The following is a 16,039-nucleotide window of genomic DNA, read 5'->3' as shown; positions in this document are numbered from 1 at the left end:
CAGTGGGGCGGGGCAGGCAGGGAAGGCCAAGTGCTCTGTGTCCAGGAGGAAGTAGGAAGTCATTTTAGGCACCTAAGGAGAGTGAGGAAAGGCTTCAAGGTGAGATAGTGGTGGCGAGGGAGGGTGGTGCCTACCGTAGGAGGTTGGGAAGGCCTAGGGTAAGGGACCCCCTGGAGAGCTGTGGGGCCGGCAGCTCCTGTTACTCCAGTGCTGTGAAGCCACAGGAGCCTGAGAAGGGCTTCCTGCAGCAGCTATTTCCCCAGGACCACAACCCACCACCCTCCATCTTAGTCCACCTTCTGCTACAGTGTGGGGACGAGGGGTGGGAGGAGTCAGGGCAAGTGTTTATCATGCAGATCGTCTTCCACAAGGTAGGACAGATCATACCCCTCTCTGTCTGCCATCTCTAAATCCATCACCCTGGAAATTTTACATGCTGTCATCAGCTGAATTAACACCTGTTAAAATCATCACTCCCAACAGACTCAAAACTGCAAGCACCTTTAATGAGGCCCTGCATAAAGGAATACGTTTTCTCAGAGCCTTTAAACAAATTTTATTAAATCCTCCACACCAAATAAATTATTGAAACAGTGATTAGGTTTTGGATCATACCAACGGACTTACTCAGAGGCAAATTTAAAACCTGCCCAACCACCTAAGTGGAGAGGTTCTGGTTATTTCAGAACCGTTCCCTTTCACTGGTTATTTAAACAAGAATACCAATGCTAAATTAGCAGTGGGTTTTGTGTATGAATTTTCTTTGCATTCTAACATTATGTAAATGAAAAACCCAACAAAGTGCAAATTAAGACTATTCTTAATTCTAAAAGGCTGCTATTCTGTGATAATGACGCCATGGAATATTTCACAGTTTGCCAAGCACGCTGTGTGGTTCCTGCTCGGCATCTGCCTTGTAAGTCTCCCAGCAGGGTGACGCCCACTTTGACCTTGTTTTTTTTTTTTTCTGCCCACTAAAGCAGTGATTTGGCACACCAGTATGCCATGAGAGGATCTTAGGTGTGCCATGAAAATTTTTAAAGATTTTTTTTTTTTTTTTTGAGACAAAGTCTCACTCTTTTGCTCCAGGCTAGAGTGCCATGGCATCACAGCTCATAGCAACCTCAAACTCCTGGGTTTAAGAGATCCTCCTGCCTCAGCCTTCTATGTAGCTGGGACCACAGGCACCCACAACCATGCCTGGCTAGTTTTTCTATTTTTAGTTGAAATGTGGTCTCGCTTTTGCTCAGGCTGGTCTCGAACTCCTGAGCTCAAGCAATCCACCTGCCTGGGCCTCCCAGAGTGCTAGGATTACAGGCGTGAGCCACAGTGCCCAGCCTTAAAGATCATTAATTAAATTATGTTTGAAAGTTCAAAGCACAATAAGTACATTCCTTTTTTTTTCTTTTTTTTGATCTGCATAATTTTAAGTTCAAATGTGCCATGAGATTAAAAAAAAAAAAAGGCTGAAAAACATTGTCCTAAAGACAGATGGCCTCCACCACTCCACCCCTCCACCCTTCTTCCTCCTCAACATTCAATCTGGCCAAGACTGTTTAATCACCCGAAATGGAACAAGAGGTTGAAACAGCCTTAACCTGCCTCAGGGAGCGGTGAGCACAGGTGCTAGAGAAACCTCACCTGGGTTCACTTCCCAGCTCTGCAGTGAGCCAGCTGGGTTGACGCAGGCACTGTCTCAGATCCTAATTTTCTTCATCTTTAAAATGAATATTCTCCACCTGTCATTCTAAAGGATTAAATGAGATTAGCATGGCAAGGGTTTAGATCAAAGCCTATCACATAAAACATGTTCAACAAATAACACCTATTTGTTATTGAGGAATGTTCAGGCTAAATACTGTCATGAAATCAACTTGGGCGTTCAGCAATTGTCAGGTTTTTAATTCAGATTTGTGTGTGACCCTTCAACCTCCCTCCTAGGAGATGTGTTGCAGGGGCATCTGGGTCTGCCACACACCCCAGTCATTTCTTAGCAAACAGGTGTGAGGCCATCCCACGGCCTGTCCCAGGACGCTCAGGGCAGGCTCAGCTCTTAGGTCTTTCTCTCTCCTCTGTTCAATCCTCTTGCATTAAAACCTGGACCCCAGGCAGATACAGCGGTTCTGAGGCCAGTTTGTTTTGAGGATCTACCAAACTCCTGGTCAAATGAGGTGATGGTTTCCCATTAAATGGAGGGACCAAAGACCAGATGACGTCTATACTTAGAGCATATCTCTGGAGAAGTCTGCCTGTGGGATCCTTATATCTTAACCACACAAGCCCTCTCCAGCTAACCATGTCCTGTAAGCAGCACTAGTTTCACCAATGAAAAATTATTTCTCATGTCTCTTATGCTAATTAATGCATCATCTGATTTAGATTTAGGTCATGGTATTTGATGTTTGTGGTGCAGCTAGCTCTCTGGCTTGGATTTCTGACCACAGTGCTCAAAGCACAGATCACACTTAGAACGTGGATTCCTGACGAGGACCCTTCATATGCTGTGTGCTCCAAGCATTGATTAAAGTTAAGTTATACACATGTACATGACACCGATTATATTAAAGTACTTAAAAGTCAATTATAGACAAGATAACAACTATGAAGCAGGAAAAGATTCCCGCAGCAACAGCATAAAAGTGTAAAACCGTGGATTTTCCTTTAGTGAGAATAGTCATGCCTTGGGCTCTTATCTGTTTGATGTGGCATTAGGAGGCCTAGAATTTACTTAAGATGCTTCAGCAAAGAGCCAGATATTATGAATCGAGCGTGTTTAGGCAGCACCCCAGAGCCGGCATTTGCCCTTATCAGGAACTCATGCCTCCAGGGTGGTCAGCTAGCATTAGGAAGCCCACCCTCCCTGGTGGCTGTTACAAGTGTTTGGGTTATCCTTAATCAATACAAGAGATTCTTGCTAATTAGCATAACAAATGTTGAGAATGGATTTTCATTAGTGGTTTGCTAATTACCTTAATAAGTATTAGACATGGGCTCTCAGGAAGTTCAGAAGTATTCAAGATGTATGGCTTGTCAGAATGTTGTATAGATTCCCCCTTCCATAGCATGTTCTCTAACCTCAAAGATGGCAACCTGGCCTTGAGCCCTAACACCTCCTATGTCCTTGGGTCTGAGGATTCTGGTCACTTGCTACCTACCATGAATTTAACTGAATGCCAACTCCAGACTGTTGCAAGCGCATCTAGTAAAGCACATTCAGGTAAGGTGTGATGAAAGCTCTAAAAGAGAACTGGGACTTCATATCCCCTGTTGATAATAAATGTTTATTTAATAGTAAACATCTGCCTGTGCAGCGAAATAATGGTATTTGGTATCATTAAAATCTGGCAGTGAGATTATGGGGGAGTAACATGTCAGCTACCCCGATCTATCCAAAATAACTAATGGTCAGGCATGAACAAACTGATTCAGGTCCATTTCATCATGTGTACGTGACCTGTTAGAAAACGAGGGTGAGGCTGGGGGTAGTGGCACACAAGTTCGCAGGATCAGTGTATTAGTAGGGGGTCAAACTTCAGCTGCATGTCACAGAGACCCAAAATAACAGTGGTTTACACAAGACAGAAGTTTATTTCTCCCACACGTTAGCTGGTCTCTCTCTTGTAGTTTCAGGTTGCTATCAGGAGTTCAGGCTCCTTCTATCTCATGTTTCTGCCATCCTGGGGTTTCTCCTTTGTCTGCATGGTCCACAGAGCTAACCAGCTCTCCTCAGTCCAGCTATGGGGAAGGAGGAAAGGCATTAACTATGCATCACTTTTGCTCACAACCTATTGGCTAGAACTGAGTCTCATAGCCACACCTACCTGCAAGGGATGCTGGGAGACAGATGCTTTATTCTGAGCATCCATGTGCCCACATACAAATCAAAGGTTCTCTTTCCATTAGAAGAAGTAGAAAACAATACTCAAAAATGACCCAAACTGCTTTTTTTCCAAAATCAGAAAGTAGTAGTAAGGGAGAGAACAAGGCTGAGAACCTGTAGGCAAGCTTCATTACTAATGCTCTGCTTCTAAAAACATTGAAATACTTGTATATCCTTTGGTAAATAGTTACTTCTCTAGCCTGTAGGGGCACAAAAGGTGTGACACTTTTCCTCACTCATCATAAGGGTCACAGCCAGCAAAAGACAGGTAGGTTAACAAAGTGAACTGATTTTATTTAATCAAAGTTTTACATGATACTGGAGTGTTTAGAAATGAAAACCTAAAAATACAAGGAAATCTCTTTATTTTATTTATTATTATTATTTTTTTGAGACAAAGTCTCACTCTATTGTCTGGGCTAGAATGAAATGGTGTAACCCTAGCTCACAGCAACCTCAAATTCCTGGGCTCAAGCAATCCTTTTTCCTCCGCCTCCAAAGTAGCTGGGCCTAGAGGTGCCCACCACAACACCTGGCTAGTTTTTTCATTTTTAGTAGAGATGGGGTCTCACTCTTGTTCAGCCTGGTCTCAAACTCCTGAGCTCAAGGGATCCTCCCACCCCTCCTCCCAGAGTGCTAGGATTACAGATGTGAGCCACTGTGCCCATCTGTAAGACCTCTATTTTTATGCTTAGTTTGATGAAGAATGGACAGCTGTGTACAAATGTGATTGGACAAAAGGATACAAAGAGATTCTTCCCTCCCGGGTATAGGGCAGGACCACTCTGGAATGAGAGGCTCCAAAGGAGAAGAAAGAAGGAAGATATTAACCTCTCCAGCTTTTATGGTTGATTTTGGGGGGTAAAGGGGTCCTAGTTTTTAATGACCTGCCTTGGTAGAGAGGCATTCTGGTTTCTGTAACATGATAGAAAAAGAGACCAGAGACAGCAAGTCAGGAGAAGCTCAGAGAGAATTTGCTTCTAAGGCTGCTTCTGAGACCTTCTGATCTACTTTGCTTCAGAGTACTCAGCATGCCGAAGTTTGGAGTTTCATTTTCTGATCCCCACATGTCCCTAAGCATCCCCAGCCTCCATTGTTCCAGGCACTCTGCCCCTCCCCCAGGACACTGTGCCTTTCCCCCAGTATATAGCAACTAAAGGATTAATTAATACCTGGTCCCCTAAGGACCTCCCAGACCCTGATCCAGCCCAATGGATCTGCTTGGACAGTGTTCTTATATTATTAATTTTTAAAAATTTTAAATATACCTTGCAGCGGCAATGTTTGGAAATCATATTTTATGAAAAAGTTGAAGAAGTAGAGATATGTAAACTAGAATAGAGGAGATTTGTGGCGGTGGGGAACAGCTCAGACATCCTCCTTAAACATTTATATTAATAATCTCCATCTTGAAATTTTATTTTCAGGGCCTATTATATGCAAAGACCCGAACTGGGCTCAGTGTATTATTTCTGCTTTGTCAAATTCTCAAAGCAATCCTGTAGGGTAAGAATTATTTTCATTTTACTGACGAAGAGCTATTCAGTTGCTATAGAAGACTGACAGAGTCAACATGCAAAGCCCTGGAAATTTGCTTCACCTGCCAAAGGACTCATAAACAGAATATACAAAGGACTCTTACAAAATCAATAATAAAAAGACAATCTCTTTTTTTTAATGGGCAAAAGACTTGTACAAACACCTCATAAAAGAGAATGGATGCATGGCCAATAAGCACATAAAAAAAGATTGAATTTAAAAAAAAGTTCAGCACTGTTGGTCTTCAGGGAAATGCAAATTAAATATACTGGGATCCCACCACGTACCCAGGAGAATAGTTAAAATTTTTAAATTCTAACAATACCAAATGTCAGAGACGCTATGGAATAACATTACATTGCTGGTAAGAGTGAAGTAAAGCCATTTAGAAAACCGGCATTTTGTTATAAATATTTATCCTACCTTGTGATCCAGAAATTCCAAAAGAAATGAAAACACATGTCTACAAAAAACTTGTGTAAGAATGTTCATCATGGGCTGGGTGCTTGTAGCTCAGCAGCTAAGGTGCCAGCCACATACACAGGAGCTGGCAGGTTCGAACCCTGCCTGGGCCTGCCAAACAACAATGACAACTACAACCTCCCCCCCACACACACAAAAATAGCCAGGCGTTGTGGTGGGCGTCTATAATCCCAGCTACTTGGGAGGCTGAGGCAAGAGAATCGCTTAAGCTCAAGAGTTGGAGGTTGCTGTGAGCTGTGACACCACATCACTCTACTGGGCAACATAGTGAAACTCTGCCTCAAAAAAAAAAAAAATAAAAAAAGTTTATCATGGCTTTATTTCTAAAAGCCATACTTTGGAAACAGTGCCTAAGTCCATCAATAGGAGAATAGGTGAATAAGATGAGAAATTTTCAAATAGTGAGATATTGCCCAGCAATAAAAAGAAACAAACTATTAATACAGACAACAATATAGATGAATCTCCAAAATATTACGTCAGTTTTCTTCTAACATAATATATGAAACCAAGTTACAGCTTTCAAATGAAAAGAGTATGGGGGAATTATAGCCCAAGAATATGGGGAAAGGGGCTAGCGATGGGAGAGGAGGGGGGAGGATGGGTGGAGGAAGGGTAATTGGTGGGACCACACCTACGGTGCATCTTACAAGGGTACATGTGAAATTTACTAAAAATCTAGCATACAAATGTCTTAACACAATAACCAAGAAAATGCCATGAAGGCTATGTTAACCTGTTTGATGAAAATATTTCAAATTGTATATAAAACCAGCACATTGTACCCCATGATTGCATTAATGTACACAGCTGTGATTTAATAAAAAAAGAGAAAAAATGTTATGTTAAATATTATGTTATTTAAATGAACATAAATTATTATGTTACATGAAAAGAGCTAGATGTAAAAGAGTATAAGAGAGCTAGACAGAGAGTGACTCCACTTACGTAAAGTTCAGGAACAGGCAAAAGTAACCTAAGATAATAGAAATCAGAATAGTGGTTGTCTGTCAAAGGATGGAGGGAAGGTGGACAGCTAGAAAGGAGCAGGGGAGAATTTCCTGAGTGATGGCAATTTTCACATTTTGATTAAGCCATCAGATACATAGGTATATTTGTCAAAACTCCTCACACTATATGCTTAAGGTCTGTACATTTTATTGTATGTGATTATACCTCAATTAAAAACAAATTAATATAAAGGGATAAAATGAGTTGCTTTCCCCAGTATTACACTCCTTGGCATTGGAAGTATTTATAGTAGACTAATGCTTGTCAGAGATATTGTGGAGGGTTCAGATTGAAAGTTCAGATCAAAATAATAATTTTTTAAAAACCTAAAATTTTAAGACCTTTATGTTAACCTAATCATGTATTTCCCAAAAGGCAAAACCTGCCGTAATCTTCTATTTTGGAGAACTCAATATAGATATGGAAACTCGTGTTACTAAAATCTTAAAAATGTTTTTTCAATCTTTTCTTTTTCTTTTTTGAAATTCACCCCCTATTTAGCATATGTCTGACTACTTCCCTCTTGACACACAAACCCTCAGCCACCATGTTCCTCTATCTCAGAACATGGTGTTTGCACATTTCCTTTGTTAAACATCCTCCCTACCTCTGCTTCCCATCCACTTCTCCGCCTCCTGAAGACTCTACACAGAAGTCAACTGCACCCGTCAGACCTTCCTGTAAACTCCACTGCTACAATTTAAGTCTATGCTGATACTATAGTTTACCGGGAGCATAGCATTTATTTCAGTCTAAATGTTGCTAAGTTTCCCTCATCCTCTGAGCCTAATAAGAAAACCTAATAAGAAAAATAAGTTGACATTGTCCAACCTCCATAGACTTGGAGACTTGCAACCTTGGAGCTAGATGTGAAGGAACGCAACTCAGTGGTTTGACGTGAAATGGATCTGTGCAGATGCCATGGACACGTGGGTATGAAAGAAAAAGAATGAATACAATTCAAGGCTAAGTTCCGAAGCTAATATTCACTGAGCTAATATTCTCTGCCAGATCCTATGCTAAACACTTCATATTGATTCATCTTAATTAGTCCTCATTATAACTCTCTGTAGAGAGGTTAAATTGTGTGCCCAAGAACTGGTCTCATTTCCAGGTCCATTTGACTCCAAAATCTATGTGCTTAATCACCAGGCTCTATTAAGTCCCAGAAAGGATTTGCCAATATCTTTTACTCCCGTTTCTTGGTTCCAGGTACCTCAACCAACCCAATTAGTAAATACCTTTCCCATTGTTTTTAGGTTTTCTGAGAAGAGGGATCTACAGCATTCCTCAGGACTATTCTAGTGTCTCTAACTTCTTCAGCAAGAATGTTCTTTGCATTTTATCTGAGTCCTCCCTACTTTCGTTTTTTCATTAGTAGGTGAGATAAGACTTCATTTATACTTATAATTTCAGTAGAGCAGAAGGATGCAGAAATTACTGCAATAAGAACTTCAAATAGGCTCGGCGCCTGTGGCTCAAGCGGCTAAGGTGCCAGCCACATACACCTGAGCTGGAGGGTTCGAATCCAGCCTGGGTCTGCCAAACAATGATGTCTGCAACCAAAAAAAATAGCCGGGCGTTGTGGCAGGTACTTGTAGTCCCAGCTACTTGGGAGACAGAGGCAGGAGACTCGCTTGAGCCCAGGAGTTGGAGGTTGCTGTGAGCTGTGATGCCACAGCACTCTACCTAGGGCAACAGCTTGAGGCTCTGTCTCAAAAAAAAAAAAAAACTTTAAATACAGTAGAATCCCCAGACAGTTGACCACCTTCCTACATTGACCACATCCTTAAGTTGATCTCATTTTCATAGGCCAGACTGCATCACACGGACAGTACAGTAGACGTAGTTCCTTATGTTGACCACCTCCGTATGTTGACCAGTCTGTAACAGTCCCTTGGATGGGTCAACTTACAGAAATTCTACTGTTTTCTGGTACATCTTCTGTTTGTCTGAGATTTGTCCGGTTTCTGTAGCAGTGTGGTCTGGAGCCGACGAAGAAGGATCAATGAAAGGATATGATGGCTCAAGCAGCAGATGTTCACTAAGGATATTGGGAGATGGGCCTGTTCTCATTAAGGTGCAATTACAGCAGACCATAGAGTGTAGGGTAACATGAATCTTCTCTTTCCCCTCTTCCTCTTGTGTCTATGTGACTGTCTTACCAGAAAACCCTTGATTTCAAAAGCAGTGCTGTGAGAACCCAGCATGTGGCACTTGCTCAAGACCCTGGCTTCAATGCCCATTTGCAACCCAAGATACCTCACAGCAATGAGCTGAGGCGTGGGAGGTTCTCCAGCTCTGGTCCAAATACTAGGAAAGGGCAGAGCTCATATGCAAATCCAGGCAGTTGAGCACCAGAGCCAATGCCCTTAACCGGCATGCTTCATTTCTCATTTCTCCCCGGTTGACTTGTGACAATAACATTCCTGTTAAAAGAGAGATATCCTCGGGGGCCTAGCCAGTAGTTGACAGCCATCTTTCACATTTGAAGCAGCAGAGCTCGATTTTCCACGACTAAAATGTGATGGGAACCTCAGTGTATAAAGCAGATGAAAGCAGATGTGTGGTATTTAAAGGGCGAGTAGGATGTCCAAACTCTGCTTACCCAGCCCTCCTTTTGTCCCTCTCTTTCTCCGGTCAGCTTCTGGGGTAACTTTGCCAATCTCTGGGGTTCTGCAAAGTATACAATGAGACCTACCTTACTCAATTAGCAACAGTAAATTGACTTTTTGTTTTGTTTTCTTCCTATTTCTTTCAACCAGATAGAAGAAATGAGACTCAGGACAAGTATATGTTAATAGAGCCCAGAGAGGAGGAACCAGTAGGCAGAACATCATCTGGGAGAGAGGGGCCGAGCAGGGCATTGCAGTGTCACGCTCTGGTCAAGGCGAGCTCTATGAGATCACACACAAGTCAAAGACAAAAGGATGGGCCGTTGGTACCTGACACCAGCCTCAAGTGGTTTTGAAGGAAAAATCAAGATGGGAAACTGCAAAGTGGGCCACCCTGTTGACACTTTTCTGCCCTCCAACATCCCTTCTGGTTGCCTATGCAACAACCACATGTGCTTTGCACAAGTTCAGAAACAGGAACCAGGTTTTTTGGCCTTTGCTCATGTTTGTAACCTTTCCAAGCCTACCTCAGAACGGATGTCTCTTGAGTAGATGGGATTGCGAAATTTCCTGACAGGAGGAAGCTGTTTGCTAGAGCAACAGCTCAGAGAGTTGTGCAGCACTCGGTGCATCAACAGTGGTACCGGCTGATTAAGGATGAGCACAAAGGGCCCAGTTTTGGTCCACGGAGGTCAGAGGCATATTTGAATGTAATTGATGAAGTGAGAGACTGAGAGGGGACTACAATATTTTAGTCAGCTGACTAAATACTTAAGTATCCATACCTGGTATCCAACTCCAAGAGCTGGATCTTTTTTTTTTTTTTTTTTTTTGGTGGTTTTTTGGCCGGGGCTGGGTTTGAACCCACCACCTCTGGCATATGGGACCGGCGCCCTACTCCCTGAGCCACAGGCGCCGCCCCCAAGAGCTGGATCTTAACTGCAGGTTCACAAATTCCATTTCCTCAAAGCACATGCATTGATTTGAGCCCTTACCAATTTCCTGGAGATTATCTATTTGCCCTTCAGACAGTCTCTCTCCTTTTTCACCCTGCTCTGTGCTGCAGGGGGTTGGCAGTCCCAGCTGCATCATGGGGATCCCTGACACTCCGGCTTCCAGTTGGCTTAGGCAAAATGGAGGCCCTGGCAGGCGATCACTGTGTGACAAAGGAAATTATTCCCCTGGTTTCCTGCCTGATAGGTGGTTACAGGTTAGCCGTGTCTCTTTACTAAAGGCCCCAGCTCCCAGAGGAGAGTTCTCTTCCATACAGCTGCCCTGGGTTCCAGCAACTTTTTCCCACTCTCTCTCCTGGTTGGGGCAGTAAGAGTTACTAGCCAAGAATACTGCAATACCTGTTCTAAATTTCCCACACTTTGTAAATCATAGCTCTTTAAAACTCTTCTTAAAATTTCCAATTGCATGTGCCATCCCAGAACACTCCTGATATTTAATCATCATCTGTCAAGCCAACAGCCTGGAAATAAGGATCAGAATAACTGCCCCCAAGGCAAGTTTATATACGAGCTCTGATTGTATCCTACAACTTTGTTAGCTCGGATTCTTGCAAAGACAACTTTCAGAAGCTCTTTTTTTTTTCCTGTGCACTAGGATGCCAGTTGGAGTAAGCTCCCTTCAGATGGATGGCAGTTCCTGGATAACGACCTTGTTCAATATGGATGGGTGTCAAGTGTGCTTGCTTCCTCACTCAGTTGTGTAACAACACAAAACTAAAACTTTATTAAAACCATTAATTGTGAAGAGTAACTGACTATGAATAGACAATAGCACAGTAATTCAGTGCACAAGCTTTAAGGTGAGACAGATAAGAATTCAAGTCAATTAACCGTGGCCTTTGGAAAGTTACTTCACCTCTCCCAGTCTTGGTTTTCTCATCCACAAAACAGTCATAAAAATTGAGTAGCTACTTTTTATGGGTGTTTGGAGAGTCAAGTGAGATTCATAAAGTATGAGTACTGTGAGCACTTGAAAACTGCTAGCTGTTATTATTGCTATTAGTTTTAATTTGCAGTTCCCTAGTGACACCAGATTGAGCTTATTCTCATGTGCTTATTTGTCATCTATATATTTTTCTTGGTGGGGTGTCTGTTCAGATCGTTTGCCCATTTTTTAGTTGGGTTGTTGATTTTCTTACTGTTGAGTACTATGATTTCTTTTTAGTTTTTGGATTGCATTTCCGTTTTTTTTTTTTTTTTTTTTGTAGAGACAGAGTCTCATTTTATCACCCTTGGTAGAGTGCAGTGGCCTCTACCTTGGCCTCACACAGCTCACAGCAACCTCCAACTCCTGGGCCTAAGCGGTTCTCTTGCCTCAGCCTCCCGAGTAGCTGGGACTACAGGCGCCCGCCACAACGCCCGGCTATTTGTTGTTGTTGTTGTTGTTGTTGTTGTTGTTGTTGCAGTTTGGCCGGGGCCGGGTTCAAACCCACCATCCTCGGTATGTGGGGCCTGTGCCCTACTCACTGAGCCACAGGCGCCGGCCCTGGATTGCAATTCTTTATCAGATATGTCATTTATAAATATTTGTTCACAGTCTGAGGCTTGTCTTCTCATTCTCTTGATATTATCGCTATTAGCAAAATGTTGTTAAAATAATGATATATTCTAATGTAAATTATTTTGTTTTGAGGATGAAATGAGTTAATGTCTTTAGAGTATTAAGAACAGTGCCTGGCACATACATAGGAGCTATAGAAGTATTAACCAGTGCCTAAGTAATATTTAATGGTAAATACCTACAAGTATTTAATTCTCTTCTATCTTTTAAATATTCTCAGTCACTTGTCAAACTACCTTTGGAGTTCTCAAGTAGAAAAGTCCCTTCTAACTTTATCTTGAAGTTTTTCTTGTGAGCAAAACTCCTTTGAGTCCCTGCTTGGTTGTTTTAAGTTGTTACTTGTAAGCATTGGTCAGCTTACTGTCCAAAGCTATTTTAAGCAAGTTTTCTGAAATATTTTAAGATATTGAATGTGATCTTATATATCTTTACAGTATAGTGGGAGAGCAAACTGAAACTTTTCTTCCTAATCTCATCTCTCACCAGAAACATACAGCAGGAAAACAGTGGTTAAGAAACGTCTGGGCCCAGAACTGTTTATTGTCTGGTAATTTAGGGATTTATCCCATTAAATTGAGAGAGAACTCAGAATAGTGAAGGGAGAAATGCTTTCTTAACAAAATGAGCCACGATTATTGCTCTTAAAGTGTCAAATTTATGATAATAAGGGAATATGAAATTCTTATTTAGACCAGATAAATGCTTTTATGGAGATGAATCCTTGAATTTGTGACCTGCATTTGCTTACGGAGAGTAAGGCACCCAGGGCCCAGAGGGGAGTATTGCCCTCCTATTTCCTGCCATATCCTCAGAACTGATGATTAATCTGCCTCCTTCCCTGGAGAGTCAACAGACCCCAACACTAGAGCCTCCCCCTCCCTGCTGCAGAGAAGCAAAACCAAGTGTATGAGTCAAGCCACTGATATCTCATGAAGCTTGAGAGTGCAAGACTTACTATGTCTAAGAAAAAACATAAGGGGACTGAAATATGACTATTTCTCCAGGGAAGTTGATGGGTTCTAAGAAAAAGAAGGTAATTGTATTAGATGGGGAAGCAGGAGAAGGGGTTAAAGGGAGAAAGCTCATAAAAATGAGAAAGAAGATAAAATGTTAGGAATCATGAATGCCTATAAGGGTTGCCCCCTGAAAGCCTAAGCAATAAAATCAGGAGCAAATTACAGTAGAACCTCTGTAAATTGACCCCCGGAGGGACTGTAACAAACTAGTCAACATACAGAGGCAGTCAACATAAGGAACTAGGCCTGCTCTACTGGTAGGTGTCTGGTCCATGCAAATGAGGTCAACTGAAGGAGGTGGTCAATGTAGGGAGGTCGTCAACTATGGAGGTTCTACTGGATTTAGAATCGGCGCTGTGCCTTATCTCCCCTGTCCCCTTCCCTGCTGTATCAGTTAGCAGTCTTTTCCAAGTTAGGGTAGAGACTAAAACTAGCTGAAGTGTTAAAGGACATTCATTGGTTTATATAACGGAAGGCTAAGGAGTGATCTGACTTCAGGTCTGGCTGAATTCAGGGGTTCACATTATAAGTAGCTAGTTTTGATGGCTCCAGAAAAATTTTCTTCATGTGATAGCAAAGATGATCACCAGTTGTCCCTGGCTTATATCATCCTTAAAGGTAAAGAGAAAAGAGAAAACCTTCTCAGCTTGGTATATCATTCAGTCCAGGTCAGTCCCTGAAGAGGACCCCGCTGAGGTCATAAGCCCATCATTCTAGACCCAGGAGGATGGGGAATTCTGATTGGTCAGATGGAGACATGTGCCAAATATAATCACATGATGTGGGGAAAGGGCATTTCCCTGAAGGAGGGCTTGGAGAAGGACAGCAATTTGTCTTGAACACTATCCTGAATTTTCCAATATTAGGCTATTTTGACATCCATGGAGTTTTGGTGTACATTCAGTTTGGGAAAAGGAACACCATGGGTTTGATGCCAGCATCACCTTGGGGGTTGTGAATAGGGACCGGGGGGAACAGCCATGCTCTGAAGACTCTGTGTGGCTCCTGGTGGACCACCGGGTGGTGGACACTATCTACCCAGACATTGCGATCTATATTTTTAAAATTGGAGTATCATGCAACAGCACCATCCTCCTCCTCCCCAGCGATCTATAGTTTTAAAATTGGAGAATCATGCAATGGCACCATCCTCCTCCTCCCCAGCTCCTAACTAAAGACACACCTGTGAGACAGAAAAAGAAAGTATCTCAGCTCAGTCTGCATCATTACATCAGCCGTGTTTATTCTTTCCCACTCTCAGTTCTTTAATCTGCTTTTTCTCTTCACTGGGGTAAAACCAAAAAGACAGACAGAAAAGAGACTATAGCCATATCATTTCCTAAGTCCTCTGTGATGACCCCATGATACCACCTTATTTTTCAGTGAGGGAGTTTTCTGACAGATGGCTTTTAAAATTCATCTGCTGTATAGTTTTAATGACCAATTTCTTTTTAATAACCTTTGCAGGCCCCCTGGAGCTTCAGCCATTTCAACAGAATGTAATAGAAATTTCCATAGAAATAAAAGGTGGTTTCTTTATACAGCTTCTCACATTTGCATATGTACATGTGTAGCTGAAACACTGGAACTAATGAACTATGAATGAGATTTTTATTTTTCTATTCTCAGAATCGTCTCCCTCCTTGCATCATTCAAAACCGTAATCTGAAATTATTCCCTCCAGGAAGTCTTCCTTGATGAATCACCCCCAAATCTAATTACATCTTTTGTTCACCGCACAAACAATAGCTGTGGACCCACTTCCACCTTCTCTTGTTTATATATAGATTTGGGGTTTCATGAGTCTTAGGATCTGACTGTCCCCTGCCTCCCCAACTCTCGGGCAGGGGTCTTCTCTTTCGTACAGCCATTCCTTCTCTCCCCCCTCATCCCAAGGACTGCATCTAGCAAAGGCACAAAGAAGAACTTATTTACTGGTGTAATAAAAGCTCTTTGGCTCTGCAAATTGCCAGAGCAGAGGTGAAATTTGAGCTTTGCTATTTACTAGCTGAATAGGGGGAAAGGGTAGTTTCTTAAAGCTTAATTTTCTTACATGGAAAAAAATGATAATAAATTCTTGAGGGTCTATGGGACAACTAAATATGTGTTCAAAATCACTTAAGGATACTTGTATATCCTTTAAAAATATTTGTTTCCTTAATAATATGATTGAGTCCATGAAATGTCTTCCTCATTTGTTGTTGACATCTGAAATTCCTTTCTAGAAGGTAAAGCCTTTTATGCCACATTGGAAATAAGATTGAAATTGTCAATAATCTTGGGGCAAGTAACAATGAACTTACATTCACTCTGCCAGACATGATACACACCTGGGCACACAACTGTCACTGCTGCCTCCCTTAGCTGGGGTTGACACTGTTAATTAGTCAGAGTACAATGTCCTACTCTGCCTCGGATGTGCCTCAGAACTGTCAACACTGGACTGTAGACGGATACTACCATTCAACTGGTGCTGTAGCAAGTTGGAGACGTTCCAGTCATGCTAAGACATACATCATTGACACTCTTACTTTCTGAAGAGTAGGATTTGATTAGAGGAAGAGAGGGAAGTTTGAGGAAGAGAATAAAGGAGCCGTCCTTGCTGGATGTAGAGGTGGGAAAGGGCACCATGACAGGAAAGATTCAAGTTCTCTAGCCTGATAGAGTTTCTGAAATGTCACCATTACCTAGACAGCTATTGCTCAGGGCCCAGTTGAAAGGACTGACCTATGGAAATGCTGCTTCTTGACTTAGTTCTTTGTATTCATATCTTCACTGCCCTCATCTCTTTCTTATCAGCTTTGATTCAGTTCTCTGTTCCAAAGCTTATGTATCCAACTCCCCTAGTTCTGAAAGGAAATAGAGGTTGGTCTACGTCCAAGGTCTGCTCTCACTCTAGACCCTTGGCTCCCTGTTTCTGA

Source organism: Nycticebus coucang, chromosome 6, assembly GCF_027406575.1.
Source record: "Nycticebus coucang isolate mNycCou1 chromosome 6, mNycCou1.pri, whole genome shotgun sequence".
Taxonomy (NCBI): Eukaryota; Metazoa; Chordata; class Mammalia; order Primates; family Lorisidae; genus Nycticebus; species Nycticebus coucang.
Note: the sequence above shows the minus strand (reverse complement) of the source record.